The sequence below is a fragment of the Lissotriton vulgaris genome, chromosome 5 (genome assembly GCF_964263255.1).
Source record: "Lissotriton vulgaris chromosome 5, aLisVul1.2, whole genome shotgun sequence".
Lineage (NCBI taxonomy): Eukaryota > Metazoa > Chordata > Amphibia > Caudata > Salamandridae > Lissotriton > Lissotriton vulgaris.
The window spans coordinates 2,030,353,008-2,030,367,973 of NC_141693.1; the positions used below are offsets into that span (position 1 = coordinate 2,030,353,008).

Sequence of the window (14,966 nt, forward strand, 5' to 3'; positions counted from 1 at the left end):
TGCTCAGATTTCTTCCAGCAAATCATGCGAAGGGAGTCGCCCCGGGCTCTGCTCAGATTTCTTCCAGCACATTATGCGAAGCGAGTCTCCCTGGGCTCTGCTCAGATTTCTTCCAGCACATTATGCGAAGTGGGTCTTCCCGGGCTCTGCTCAGATTTCTTCCAGCACATCATGCGAAGCGGGTCTACCCGGGCTCCGCTCAGATTTCTTCCAGCACATCATGCGAAGGAGGTCTCTCCGGGCTCTGCTCAGATTTCTTCCAGCACATTAAGCGAAGGGAGTCTCCCCGGGCTCTGCTCAGATTTCTTCCAGCACATCATGCGACGGGAGTCTCCCCGGGCTCTACTCAGATTTCTTCCAGCACATCATGCGAAGGGAGTTTTCCCGGGCTCTGCTCAGATTTCTTCCAGCACATCATGTGAAGCGGGTCTCCCCGGGCTCTGCTCAGATTTCTTCCAGCACATCATGCGAAGGAGGTCTCCCCGGGCTCTGCTCAGATTTCTTCCAGCACATCATGCGAAGGGAGTTTCCCCGGGCTCTGCTCAGATTTCTTTCAGCACATCATGCGACGGTAGCCTTCCCGGGCTCTGCTCAGATTTCTTCCAGCACATCATGGGAAGCGGGTCTACCCCGGCTCTGCTCAGATTTCTTCCAGCACATCATGCGAAGGGAGTCTCCCCGGGCTCTGCTCAGATTTCTTCCAGCACATCATGTGAAGCGAGTCTCACTGGGCTCTGCTCAGATTTCTTCCAGCACATCATGCGAAGGAGGTCTCCCCGGGCTCTGCTCAGATTTCTTCCAGCACATTAGGTAAAGCGGGTCTCCCAGGGCTCTGCTCAGATTTCTTCCAGCACATAATGTGAAGCGAGTCTACCAAAACTCTGCTCAGATTTCGTCCAGCAAATCATGCGAAGGGGGTCACCCCGGGCTCTGCTCAGATTTCTTCCAGCACATTATGCGAAGCGAGTCTCCCCGGGCTCTGCTCAGATTTCTTCCAGCACATTATGCGAAGTGGGTCTTCCCGGGCTCTGCTCAGATTTCTTCCAGCACATCATGCGAAGCGGGTCTACCCGGGCTCTGCTCAGATTTCTTCCAGCACATCATGCGAAGGAGGTCTCTCCGGGCTCTGCTCAGATTTCTTCCAGCACATTATGCGAAGGGAGTCTCCCCGGGCTCTGCTCAGATTTCTTCCAGCAAATCATGCGAAGGGGGTCGCCCCGGGCTCTGCTCAGATTTCTTCCAGCACATTATGCGAAGCGGGTCTCCCCGGGCTCTGCTCAGGTTTCTTCCAGCACATCATGTGAAGCGAGTCTCACTGGGCTCTGCTCAGATTTCTTGCAGCACATCATGCGAAGGAGGTCTCCCCGGGCTCTGCTCAGGTTTCTTCCAGCACATCATGTGAAGCGAGTCTCACTGGGCTCTGCTCAGATTTCTTCCAGCACATCATGCGAAGGAGGTCTCCCCGGGCTCTGCTCAGATTTCTTCCAGCACATTAGGTAAAGCGGGTCTCCCAGGGCTCTGCTCAGATTTCTTCCAGCACATAATGTGAAGCGAGTCTACCAAAACTCTGCTCAGATTTCTTCCAGCAAATCATGCGAAGGGGGTCACCCCGGGCTCTGCTCAGATTTCTTCCAGCACATTATGCGAAGTGGGTCTTCCCGGGCTCTGCTCAGATTTCTTCCAGCAAATCATGCGAAGGGGGTCGCCCCGGGCTCTGCTCAGATTTCTTCCAGCACATCATGCGAAGCGGGTCTACCCGGGCTCTGCTCAGATTTCTTCCAGCACATCATGCGAAGGAGGTCTCTCCGGGCTCTGCTCAGATTTCTTCCAGCACATTAAGCGAAGGGAGTCTCCCCGGGCTCTGCTCAGATTTCTTCCAGCACATCATGCGACGGGAGTCTCCCCGGGCTCTACTCAGATTTCTTCCAGCACATCATGCGAAGGGAGTTTTCCCGGGCTCTGCTCAGATTTCTTCCAGCACATCATGTGAAGCGGGTCTCCCCGGGCTCTGCTCAGATTTCTTCCAGCACATCATGCGAAGGAGGTCTCCCCGGGCTCTGCTCAGATTTCTTCCAGCACATCATGCGAAGGGAGTTTCCCCGGGCTCTGCTCAGATTTCTTTCAGCACATCATGCGACGGTAGCCTTCCCGGGCTCTGCTCAGATTTCTTCCAGCACATCATGGGAAGCGGGTCTACCCCGGCTCTGCTCAGATTTCTTCCAGCACATCATGCGAAGGGAGTCTCCCCGGGCTCTGCTCAGATTTCTTCCAGCACATCATGTGAAGCGAGTCTCACTGGGCTCTGCTCAGATTTCTTCCAGCACATCATGCGAAGGAGGTCTCCCCGGGCTCTGCTCAGATTTCTTCCAGCACATTAGGTAAAGCGAGTCTCCCCGGGCTCTGCTCAGATTTCTTCCAGCACATTATGCGAAGTGGGTCTTCCCGGGCTCTGCTCAGATTTCTTCCAGCACATCATGCGAAGCGGGTCTACCCGGGCTCTGCTCAGATTTCGTCCAGCACATCATGCGAAGGAGGTCTCTCCGGGCTCTGCTCAGATTTCTTCCAGCACATTAAGCGAAGGGAGTCTCCCCGGGCTCTGCTCAGATTTCTTCCAGCACATCATGCGACGGGAGTCTCCCCGGGCTCTACTCAGATTTCTTCCAGCACATCATGCGAAGGGAGTTTTCCCGGGGTCTGCTCAGATTTCTTCCAGCACATCATGTGAAGCGGGTCTCCCCAGGCTCTGCTCAGATTTCTTCCAGCACATCATGCGAAGGAGGTCTCCCCGGGCTCTGCTCAGATTTCTTCCAGCACATCATGCGAAGGGAGTTTCCCCGGGCTCTGCTCAGATTTCTTTCAGCACATCATGCGACGGTAGCCTTCCCGGGCTCTGCTCAGATTTCTTCCAGCACATCATGGGAAGCGGGTCTACCCCGGCTCTGCTCAGATTTCTTCCAGCACATCATGCGAAGGGAGTCTCCCCGGGCTCTGCTCAGATTTCTTCCAGCAAATCATGCGACAGGGGTCTCCCCGGGCTCTGCTCAGATTTCTTTCAGCACATCATGCGAAGGGGGTCTCCCCGGACTCTGCTCAGATTTCTTCCAGCACATCATGCGGAGGAGGTCTCCCAGGGCCCTGCTCAGATTTTTTCCAGCACATCATGCGAAGGGAGTCTCCCCGGGCTCTGCTCAGATTTCTTTCAGCACATCATGTGAAGGGACTCTTCCCGGGCTCTGCTTAATTTTACTGAGATAAAGCTGATATTGTTCCACCTTGAACCTTTCAAATCAAGGTGACCTATTCTGCTCTTGAATCCTGAAAGGAAACTATGACAGAAGACTCTAGGAAAGGCCTCTATACGCCCTGGAATTCCAGTGGAATGCTCAGGCTTTATTCTGAGGTTCCTCACATGTTATGTCATGTTATGTTATGTTATGTTACATAGATTTATATAGCGCAGCTTTGGAATGCCCTTCCTCTCCACATTAGATCTGCACCCTGTCTGCTGGCTTTTGGAAAGCTCCTCAAGACCTGGTTTTTTAACCTGTAACTTCTCAGCATGTTCTGTTAATTTGCCTTCTATTAGCATCTACCCGAGGGTGTCTTGGCGCTTACCTTGAGAGATTTCCAGAGTCGTCTTCTCCTTCCCTTCCTCCACAACTGATTGCAGCTCCTCATTTCTCTGCGTCTCCTCGCACAATGCACTTGTCTCATCTAGCAAGGAGCCCAGTCGCTCAGCCTACTCTTGCCTGATGATGATGCACCTGTAGAGCGAGAGATTATCCAACCCAGCCTTCTGGTGCTGTAGAGGAATGAGACAATTCTATCGCACTTGTCTTTGCTCTTGCAACTCCACCAGACAAGATTGGGGCCTGTTATGTCCTGCTGGAGGGGGCATCCAGAACATTTACCTTCCCTTAACCTGTGAAGGAAGTAAATTGCTTTCTATGCAACTTGAAGGAGTCTTTGAGCATGTCACTGAAAACTAAACCCATGGTTGACCACATTTGTGTAGAGGACTTAAAGCTAATGAAAAACCCTGTGACAGTGACCACTGTAGTACCACGCCAGGACAACAAGCACAAGCCCAGTGAAGACTCTCCGGCATTCCTTATTGGACGCGCACATCTAGACTCCAGTTCGTCATGACCACGAATATATCCCTGGAAGGACAAGAAGCTCCTTTGAAAGACCTCAAAATCAGCAGCAAATGGTTGGCTCAGGAAGCAAAGAGGCACATCAATCTTTTTGTAAATAAAGAGCACTGGTGCTTCAGTGGTTTCTTCTGAGTAGTTTTGGTCCATACTGACAACTCAACTTCAATGTATTATTTGAACAAGTGCCACTAGGTCTACGAGCACTTTGGGACTTCTTGGCAAATCTTGGACTTAGTCTGACTTTGAGGGTCTTATGGTGACCCCTTGAAGCACCCACTTTAACATGTTAGACTCCGTGTAATATTACTTGGCAAGATCATTTGTACTTGGTTTTGTGTGTGCCAGTAAATTACCCAGCCACCATTTATCTTTGTTACTATTTGAACAAGGTCACATCTTCTGCTCAGAGATGCTAAAAGGTCTGTAAATGGATTCTGCAGCACCAAATTACCCTAAAGGTGGAGCATGTTCCAGGAAAAGGGACCAGTGGGAGGGCACTTTCAGCAGAACATCGAGAAAGTACCACAAGTGGGAACGAGATCAACATCAACTATCAGAGATCTTTCAAAGGTGGGCAACTCCAAATCTAACCTTATTCGCAACTGCCCAAAATCACAAATGTTGATTCTATGCCAGCAGATATTCGCAGAAGGGGTTCTTGGGCAAACGCCTTGCAGACAGCCTGGACAGGAATATTTGCCTATGTATTTCCCCTTCTTCCTGTGCTACCCAGACTCCTAAACAAAATGAAGAAAGAGCCATGTTGAATCATTCTTCTAGCTCCAGTGTGGCTGAAACAATCGTGGTACGCAGAGCTACTGCTCCTTTCTGCTCAAGCCATTACCAGGAGTTGTATCGATCAACAAGCGCCAGGTTGCTCATCCAACACCCGAGTCTCTCAATTTATCGACCGGGCTCTTGACTACAATGAATTCCATCTCTTAAATATTTCTTAGGAATGCAGATAAATCTTGGCGAAAGCTAAAGCAGAGATGACAAATAAAACATATCAAGCAAAATCGACTTACTTCTGTATACAGTCCTCTCGTATTCACCCATGCTTGTTTCCACCCGAACAGACCCTACCATGCTTATTATTATAACTGGCGCGTTCAGGTCTTTCCCTCAACTCAGTAAAGGTCTGCCAGGCAGCTACACCACCATTTCTTAGACCCATAACCCAAATATTACTTTGTTTTAAGAGGCTGATTAATTCAGTAGAAGGCTCTTTAGAGTTGTTCCTCCAAATAGGAAACCACCTATTACTTATCGATGGAATACGAACTTATCACAACGAAAGAGATGCCGTCAACCTTATCCACAGGGCAGAAGCAGAACATCCGAGAAAATTGCTTCTCTGTTGGGTCTCGCTTCGGCCAGAAGAATCAGTGAAATTCAAGCTTTCCCAGTAAAAGAGATTTACATGCAGTTCAAAGAGCACAAGGTCATTTTAAAGTCTAATCCTCATTTTATTTCCATAGTCCCTTTGGACTTTTACCTTAATGAGCCGATAATTTAAAAAAACCTTAAACAATCTAACTGGTGCAGCAGAAAGAGCATCCCATGAGTTGCCAAAACTTCTATATTGAAAGGACTAAAGAATTTAGAAAATCCAATCAACTATTTATAGCATTCAAACCTCCGACAATGGAGCATGCTGTGTCAAGAGACAGTATAGCCCGTTGGATAGCAGCAGTTATTGTTTTCGGTCATTAAAAGGCTAGACGTCCTGTGAGTGGAACGGTCCGAGCACACTCCACAGCTACTGCGCTGTTTGCTGGGGTAACCTTACCTGTCATTTGTAGGGCTGCTACATGAAGTAACAGGCATGTGTTTACTAGACATTACTGCCTGTATGCCGCAGCAGTGGGGTGAGCCGTCCTTTTCCATCTATTTCAATGAGATGAGCTCTTCTTTTTTTTATATAATTGAGAATCTTTATTTACAATATCTGCTTTACACCTCCACTTATGCTGTATTCTATGAAGTTTATTACCGCTTGCTATTCAGATTCAAGCATGTGAATCTACAAAAGATTCAACACAGGAGAAACAAAAAAGCAGCTTACCTGTAGATTGTAGTTCTCCTGTATTAATGTCTCGTAGATTCCCATGACTCATCCGCCTTACCAGTAGGAGCTCACTGCAGTTTATACGTCATCTATATTACCTTTACACTAGTGCTTAGAAATCTGATGGACGGTGGACCTGGAGGGAACGAGTGTTTCAGGAACAGCTTACTGCTTAGCTGGGATTTAGTTCTTATTACAATTGTGTGAATTGGCTAACAATGGCCTCTGTGCAAGCTATATAGTGTGTACTCCCACCATGACGGTGGGTAAGATTCAAGCATGTGAATCTATGAAAGATACCATCACTGGAGAACTAAATTGTACAGGTGTGTAACTTGTTTTTTTCCTCGAAACTAGACTTACTCAACTAAGTACGTTCTGTTGAGTTAGGGTCCTTAATCTTCAACAGCCAACACCAGCTACTCTTAGTATATTATTTTTTCACTTTTTAGTCTTCAACCACACCACCGTCAAGGCTAGTACACTTCACTTCCGGTTATTTCAGGTCTATGGGCTGTTTGGTACTGAGGGGGTGGGTACCAAGTTTTGAGGTAATTACCCATTAGAAATTGACCATTACCCTCTCCTCAGACTTCCTTATCCCCAGTCCTTACCTTTTAGGATATAACGATCAATTTTGATATTTGCAATTAAATCAGACCCCCAAACAATAGTGCATGCATTATGTGTATTTTAATAGAATACAATTCAGATTCAATCCTTAACCGCTGTCAACAAACCAAAATCAACTCAATGTGGACCCCAAGACATAGTTTACAATGTGTAACAGGTGTGAGGCAGCGCTGAGACTGCCACACCACAGATATCGAGAAGCAACGCACCTTTGAGCCCTGCCCAAGAAGCAGATATTCCTTTCGACCCCTCCTGGCAGAGGTACTCCGGCTACAACATAAGCCTTAATAACGCGTATTGGGATGCATTGCTTATTGTACGCATAGTAGGATTTTCACTTTTTCCTGGGAAACCAAATGTAACAAAAAGTGCCGGTGTTTTCTTACATTATGTGGTTATTTTCTTGTAAATAATAAAAACAATCTATGTACATCCATTGTATTTATACCTCGGTCCTGATCTGACTCTGCAAAGACAGACAGGGCTGTCTACTGAGAAGAAAGGAAATCTGCTAATGACTTCTGACAAAAAGATCATGACGCAATTCTGAGCACCTCTTCATCTGCAGAAACTAGGGTTGGCTCATGTTACAATCAAATAAAATTCGCAACTCCCTTACTCTGCAGCCCAAAGTCAGAACAACCCTTCACTGATCACAAATGTAAAGGAAGATCGGCCATGGCTCCAGATGTCCTCTCTGCGATACCTTTCATACGAGCGGTAGAAATCGAGGTGGTACGCTCCCCTCAACAAGAAGATTTCTATTAAAAAAATGCAATAAAATAGGCAGGTGCCAAAGGAATCATTCTTTCTAGATTTGATTTCTCTTCAAATATATCCACCCACTGCACTCTTATTGTGGATTCTAAAATCCATCTCAAAGAAACTACAGTTTTTAAGGTTTTTCTTTTTCTGGTCTCGTGCTCTTCTGTGAACACCATGAGTCAAATCTCCTCCAGGGTCTTTCGCAACACGTTAGTGTATAGAGAAGCTTATCCTGCAGAGACTCCACTGTTACTTCTTGACCCACTCAGTCTTTAAGCCGCAACCTCAATCTTTGGTACCTCATCACTGCTAGTTGAGGGAAATAGAGAGAGGGTGGAATTATCAGAAGTTCCTCCCAAGATTTTGTCATCAGTGACAGGAGAAGGTGGTACCACACTCCTGGACCACACTGGGGCAGCAAAAACCACCTCTGCTGTCTCCTTCTGAACTTTGTGAGACCCGCGTTGTCATTGGAAGAAAAACAATAGAGAAGGGCTCATGGCCATTTTGTTGATAAAGCATCCACTGCTCAGGTGATCAACGATGGAGCCACCAAACATAAGAGATGGGGAAGAATGTTGTTGGGATACACAATCCGATTTACCACCGGGATTCCCTAAATTGCAAACCGTTGTGAAATACTGTGATGCAGTTGTAAATGTACGGATGATGGAAGCTGGCAGTTGAGGGATCGAAGGTCTATTTTCCTGCCTGGCAGATAAACCTGCACTGTAGATGGGGGATGAGCCTCCAACCATATGAATGTCTCCTGTGCCAGATGATTCTTGGAGTAAGATCTTGATCCCTGTTGGCCAACTTGGTTGCCTGTGCTCAACAAAACTGAATTTTCCAGTAATTCTGCACATATGATTTTGAGCATACATAACGGCCGTCCGCTCTTTCCAATTTGAGGAATGTAGAGCTTCCTCTCTGGAGCAATGTCCTAATCCAGTGTGAATCCCCAGCCTCTAGAGACCGCATCTATGATGAGAACCACTGTAACTGTCGCAGGAAAACAGGACCTCGGTGTGTAGGGTCTGGACCTTCCTACCGCCTCAGTACCCAAAATCCCAGAACCGACTAGCTATAGTGTCTCATTCATTCCCCTACATAATCACAAAGCTACAAATGATTAGGCAACCCAGAACACAACACTACTAAGTCCCTCAGGAATCATGGTAACAAGACGTACCCTTTCGCTCACTCACTTGTACTTGCCTACAATAAGAATTGACAAAGTCACTGTTATAGTTCAAAATGTTTATTTTAATTATAGTGCTCTATAATTCAGTATACAAGCCACTCCCAGTGGCAAAACGCATAAACCTAAAACACTCAGCATTGTAGCAAGTCCATAGATTATAAAGGGGATGTCACTGTATACAGACATTGGATAAAGGACTTTACTGCCTAACCACTCTCCCCTTGGCTAGAAGAAGTTTTATTGTATAAAAGAAGATCTCTGGGCTTTGTCAGCAGATCCCATACCCTAGTGCCTAGATGGTATTTTACATCATAGGAACAGCATGGCTCTTCGCCCTGGAAAGGTCCCTTTATGAAAAGCGTGATGTATTACATATCTGATGTGAATTCTGTACACAAATGTGATGAGTATACATTCACGAATAAAGTTAAAAAAAAAAAAATGTGTTAGAGCAACATGCATTCCCAAAATATCAAAGCACGAGTTTCCAGCAGTAGCAGCCGTGTTAGCATGTTTTGTCAAGTGCTAGGGACTAAACAGAACAGAATAACAAGGGTCATTGTATATCGACCTTGCACGCTGTGTTCAGACTAGACTCTAGGAATAGCCAGAGACCGCAGAAAGCGGACGGTTCTCATGTGAAAGGCAGAAACAGAGTCATGCAAAATAAAGTCCTGCAGTTACGAGCGCAAAAGCAGCATCATGGCAGCAGAGCTCATGCTAACTTAGCAATGTCGACAATGACCCTAAAAGCCATATGACACCCTCCCCATGGCCAGGTTGTAGCATATAGATAAAAGACCTAAACAGAGTTCAAAGGTAAGCAGAGTCTATAAGTACTCGAAAAAATAACAAATTGGAAATTAAAAAAATATATATTTATGTTTTGAGAGAAACCAAACAAATGTTCATTTTAAAGTTGCTGTTCATTGAGAGAGGGATTAATTTGGAGATGGAAAATCCATTAAAGTGCGTGAACTTAAGAATGCAATTTGTTCCAAAAGGTCATCCCTATCGTTGGAAGCAAAAAAGGATGCCATCCAATCAAGTAGGTTGCAGGAACACACGTGTTCCTCATAATCCGATGCATTCAAGAGCATATCCGGGCACCTTGCATGGTATTCAATGAAATTCCGTTGCAATAGGTTTTGTGCGGCTGCACAGATATCCCACTAAGCCAACACTCCAAGTGCAGCCGCAAACGCAATACGGTCATCCCGAGAACGGGCCTGGTCATGGGCCGGTAATGGACCCACTAACAGATCATAATCCGGGTCCGTACATGACGTATTGGAGATGTACAAACGGGGGTGGTGATGGACGGAGCATCTGAACCAATCAATCACTCATAACCAGTCAACAGATCTGGGTTTAATCCATCACCATTCTTTAGCCCACTCTGCCACCCCAGTTTAGACATGGTCATATGCAAATCAGTCTGACCCTGTGCTTCATGGGAACAGTCCAGCCCGATCTGCCAAGCCATGCCTTCCCTGGACCGGCTTCAAGCTTCCTAGGACTGGTTACTGGCATTACAGCCGTCTTCAGCCAGGCTTGCTTAAATCCAGTGGCAAAGTGAGCAAGGGACTCACGTCTTAGCATACCCTGCCACCTTATGGCGAACAAAGCGGTACAAAAGGGGGTGGTGATGGACGGAGCATCTGAACCAATCAAACACTCACACCCAGTCAACAGATCTGGGTTTAATCCATCACAGTTCTTTAGCCCACTCTGCCACCCCAGTTCAGACATGGCCAGTCCAGCCCGAACTGCCAAGCAAGCCTGGCTGAAGATGGCTGTAATGCCAGAAACTGGTCCTAGGAAGCTTGTTTCCGGCCCAGGGAAGGCATGGCTTGGCAGTTCGGGCTGGACTGTTCCCATGAGGCACAGGGTCAGACTGATTTGCATATGGCCATGTCTGAACTGGGGTGGCAGAGTGGGCTAAAGAACGGTGATGGATTAAACTCAGATCTGATGACTGGATGTGAGTGTTTGATTAGTTTAGATGCTCCGTCCATCACCACCCCCTTTTGTACCGCTGTGTTCCCCATAAGTTGGCAGGGTATGCTCAGACGTGAATCCCTTGCTCACTTTGCCCCTGGATTCAAGCAAGCCTGGCTGAAGACGGCTGTAATGCCAGAAATCGGTCCTAGGAAGCTTGTTTCCGGTCCAGGGAAGGCATGGCTTGGCAGTTCGGGCTGGACTGTTCCCATGAGGCACAGGGTCAGACTGATTTGCATATGGCCATGTCTGAACTGGGGTGGCAGAGTGGACTAAAGAACGGTGATGGATTAAACCCAGATCTGTTGATTGGGTGTGAGTTTTTGATTAGTTCAGATGCTCCGTCCATCACCACCCCCTTTTGTATTGACGTATTGGAGAGGCATACATCCAAGGCCCAATAGAAATGGCACATCTGGCAGTAGAACACAGGTTACACACAAGTGAAGTAGGCAAAGTGAAAATGTAGTCCATAGTTTACGCTAAGCGTCGCTAATGGCAAGCATCCAAAAAGTTGTTGCATTCGTTCACGGTACAGTTGTAATTGGCCAGGTCTGTGCATTACTACATGCTGGGCAGCATTGCGTAATAGGAGCAGAAGAATCAGGACGCCACGCACCAGCGCTAGGATTAAAGTGAACCCTCCGAAGGTGCTAGAAAAAATAGAATGAATAAAGGCCAGTATTACTTCAAAAATCGTCTGAAAAGAAGTCAGAAGGCTGGATCCCACAAGTTAAAAAAAAATTAGCAAGGCCTTCTGCGTTAAACCCATTAAATATTTGATTATTTGATGTATCAGTTCCACAAAATGAAGTAGAAGATTTGTGTTCATCCATGACTGAATCTCACTAGATGTCCTAGCCACCTGCAATTCGAAGGTCTCTCGAGCCAAAGTGAGAGCCACTTCTTGTTGAAACAATAGCGCTTTTAGTCTGCTTAATTTATTGAAATCTGTTTTCAAAGTCGGAATGGAAGGCCAAATGGAACTATATACATTCCCTTGCGGGGGTAGAAAAAGCACATTGCTACAACAAGTAACATGTTATGATACTGTTACTATAAACGGGATGCCTGCCCGTAAACCACAGCAGTCCTGGTTATTCAAAATAAGATAACTGACATTAGAAAGCAACTTGAGAGCGGGAATCATTGCCGTTACAGGCTTCCCTTTAAAAAAACAAGCCAGATCAGGTGCGGACACATTAAAAGCGTTGTGCAACTTAACTTGTTTGCAAACTAGGGAATGTCTTACTGTGGAATCGCAGTCCTCCCCTGTGAGAAAACCTTCCTTACCCTTCCGTTGACTTCTGTATGTGAAAGACAGGGACCATAATTCATGAAGAAACACACTACCCAGGGGTTCAAAGCGGCCAATTTGAAAATGTTTCATGCAAGATTTAAATTGAAACAACGAAAATGGCAGAGAGATAATAACATGAATTAACCATACAGCTGAATCGGTCTCTGGTACAGTAAATGGCATGTATTCTAATTGTTCAGTGTTTAAGAGCGTGTATGTAGCTTCTTTCATGGACATAAATCTCTGTTTATCTGTCAGATCAAATGGTAAAAACAAAGCAGAAGCGTTCAAATAATCCCAGGGTGCTTTTCCCATTTTGAGAGTTTGTAAAGTCCATGCAAATTGCATCACAGACGTAATTGATTTTGACCATGATATAACATACAAACATCACTTTGAACAATGTCAATATTATCTAAAGTATAAATGCGGGAAGACAGTGTATTTATGCTATTGTTGACTACTGCAAGGACTTTTTCTAAATTCGCTTTGTCAATTTGGCACAGACGGAATGCTGCTTCCATCTGCGAACGTTTTCATGATCCATTGTAAACCTCATAGATGAATCTCTTTTATCTGGGAGTTTTAGGACCCAAGATAAAATCGGCCAAATCGATGACGTTCGACAAGAGGGACAGGTGTTGTTTCACCGATGACAGAATAGAGTGTTCCAACCATTGTTGGCACAATTTTCCCATTGAATATGTGGTAACAGAGTGTGAATGTGGGTAACGTGGATCAGGTCTAGTTTGTGTGAAACCGGTCATTGCATTATAAAAACGCAGTTGACATGCATTTGAATTGGTTTGCCACAATAACCATCCTGAGGGGTCAACATCAGAGATATTGAAACTGTCATTTTAAAACAGAGCTTGTAATACATCGATGGTACTATTGGTGGGTTTACGACAATTATCATACTCCGCCATTGACAGAATGGATGGAATCTTCAGATTCTTGGTAGTAGCCAAGCCAAAACAAGTAGTTTGGTGCACTGTGTCATTCAAAAATAATATTTGAGTTGGAGTGAGGCATGCACGATGCATAGCTCTGGTTCCCTGAACCTGCCAAGCCTTAGTGGCCCAAATTGATTTCAAATCAATGGTATCTTTCCAATGATCATTACATTGTAAGGCCAAATCAGTTCTAAAGGAATTGCAATAGATTATATTCATGTGTGTCAGAATAAATTTAGATTGAGACTGCAATTTCAATGTAAAGTAATAGGATTCTGGATTGGACATGTAACTAGTGAAATAGGTGAACTTATTTCTAAGCATTTTTGCACTTCCCTGTAAGGGAGTTGGACAATGTTCCCACTGCGTGTAATTAAAAGCAGGTCCGAACGTGTTTGTTCTGTGCAAGAAATTATGGCCATACTGTTGATAAAAGAATACATCAGCCTAATTGGCAGGATTTAAATATAAATCTTCAGTATTAAAAGCAACATAATACTTTAAATCAGAAAACAATTAATGTACTGCTTGTACATTCCAAGCATCAGAATGTATGTTCTGTGTTATCACATCTCCTAATGAAACGCAAAACACGTATGGTATCTTGAGGACTTCCGTCGAACCATGGATTTCAAATGAAACTTTATCCAAAACGTTGCCATCTGCAACAGAGAAAGCTGAAATGTTCACAAGGGCTTGATCACGTTTCATGATATGGGATGATGTATGAGGAGCCAGAGTTCCGTTGACTAACTTTACAGCAGAGCTTTCTGGCACATAATGTCCATTGATGAGCAAGAAGATTACTGTGACATGCCTAATCGACATGAAGAGGAAAATGAAGATAAGCACCAACCAAACATAAGTTCAGGGTGGGGCCATGTAAGTCTTTTTGAACCAAGAGATGAAAATACTCGTTGTCGGTGGATTTACCACAGAGGAAGAGTCCTAAGTGAAGCTTGTATGCTACCCAAAATAACCGCTTGCTCCCAGATTTATAAACAGTGGTAGCGCAGTTTCAGCTTGATGATGTAAAGGGTTGTCAGTTACTTCAATGTGAAACTCATCCGCTGGATAAGCATACTCGACGTCTACGTGGGAAGAGGATGAAGGTACAACAGGCAAAAGGTCAATAGTAGTCCCTATCTCACCCTCAACAACACAGGCATTAGTTGAAGAGGCTGAAGACATCAGATTCAAAGAAGTAGCGTTGCATGAAACACTAGGAGTCATACTATTTAGAATCGGCCAGATGGTGTAGTTTGACATTGTTGACTGAAATGTATCTGTTTTCTTTGTGACAAGGCAAAGGTGGTAGTATCACTCTACGAGTACCCTTCAATCCAAGAACTGGGCCTGGTGCATGATAAGAGGTACCAAATTCTTTTTTGTTCTCCACCTTTTCTTGTACCAGATCTCCAATCTTAGGTTTCCAGCCGGCGACCGGAATCAACATTGCTGTGAATTCAAAGAGGGTATATGTTCTGTAGCGTTGCTATCACAGGTCTTTTGGAGTGTCACGAAGTCCTGGTGCTCCAACGCTTCGCAGGGGCAGTACTGACGAATGTCCCGATCACCCTTCCACCGGTACCCTCGCTTCAAAAGCAAGACCACCAGCAGCAGGGAAAGGGGAAGTGGACAGAGAAGAGAATACCTGTACTTCGACTGGCACCTCTATCTTCTAGTGACTGCTATATTTCTTGCCGTCTACTCTGAAGGTGCCTAATACACAGAAGGGAGAGAAGCAGAGAATATACCACAAACCTTTCTTCACTACGCAGACTGTTCTTAAAAGGGTAACAAAACTTGTCCTACCAGTTTCAGCCCAGGTATTTGCCTCTCTTCTATATGTGTATTGTTTATCTGGCTGGGCTTCCTG

The 14,966-nt window shown here is 45.5% G+C and overlaps 1 protein-coding gene across 1 annotated transcript in view; it reads left to right on the top strand.

The window, feature by feature from the left end:
* Positions 1–14,966, top strand: part of CFAP157 (cilia and flagella associated protein 157) — a 681,435-nt gene that overhangs the window by 619,561 nt on the left and 46,908 nt on the right. The window lies entirely within an intron of this gene.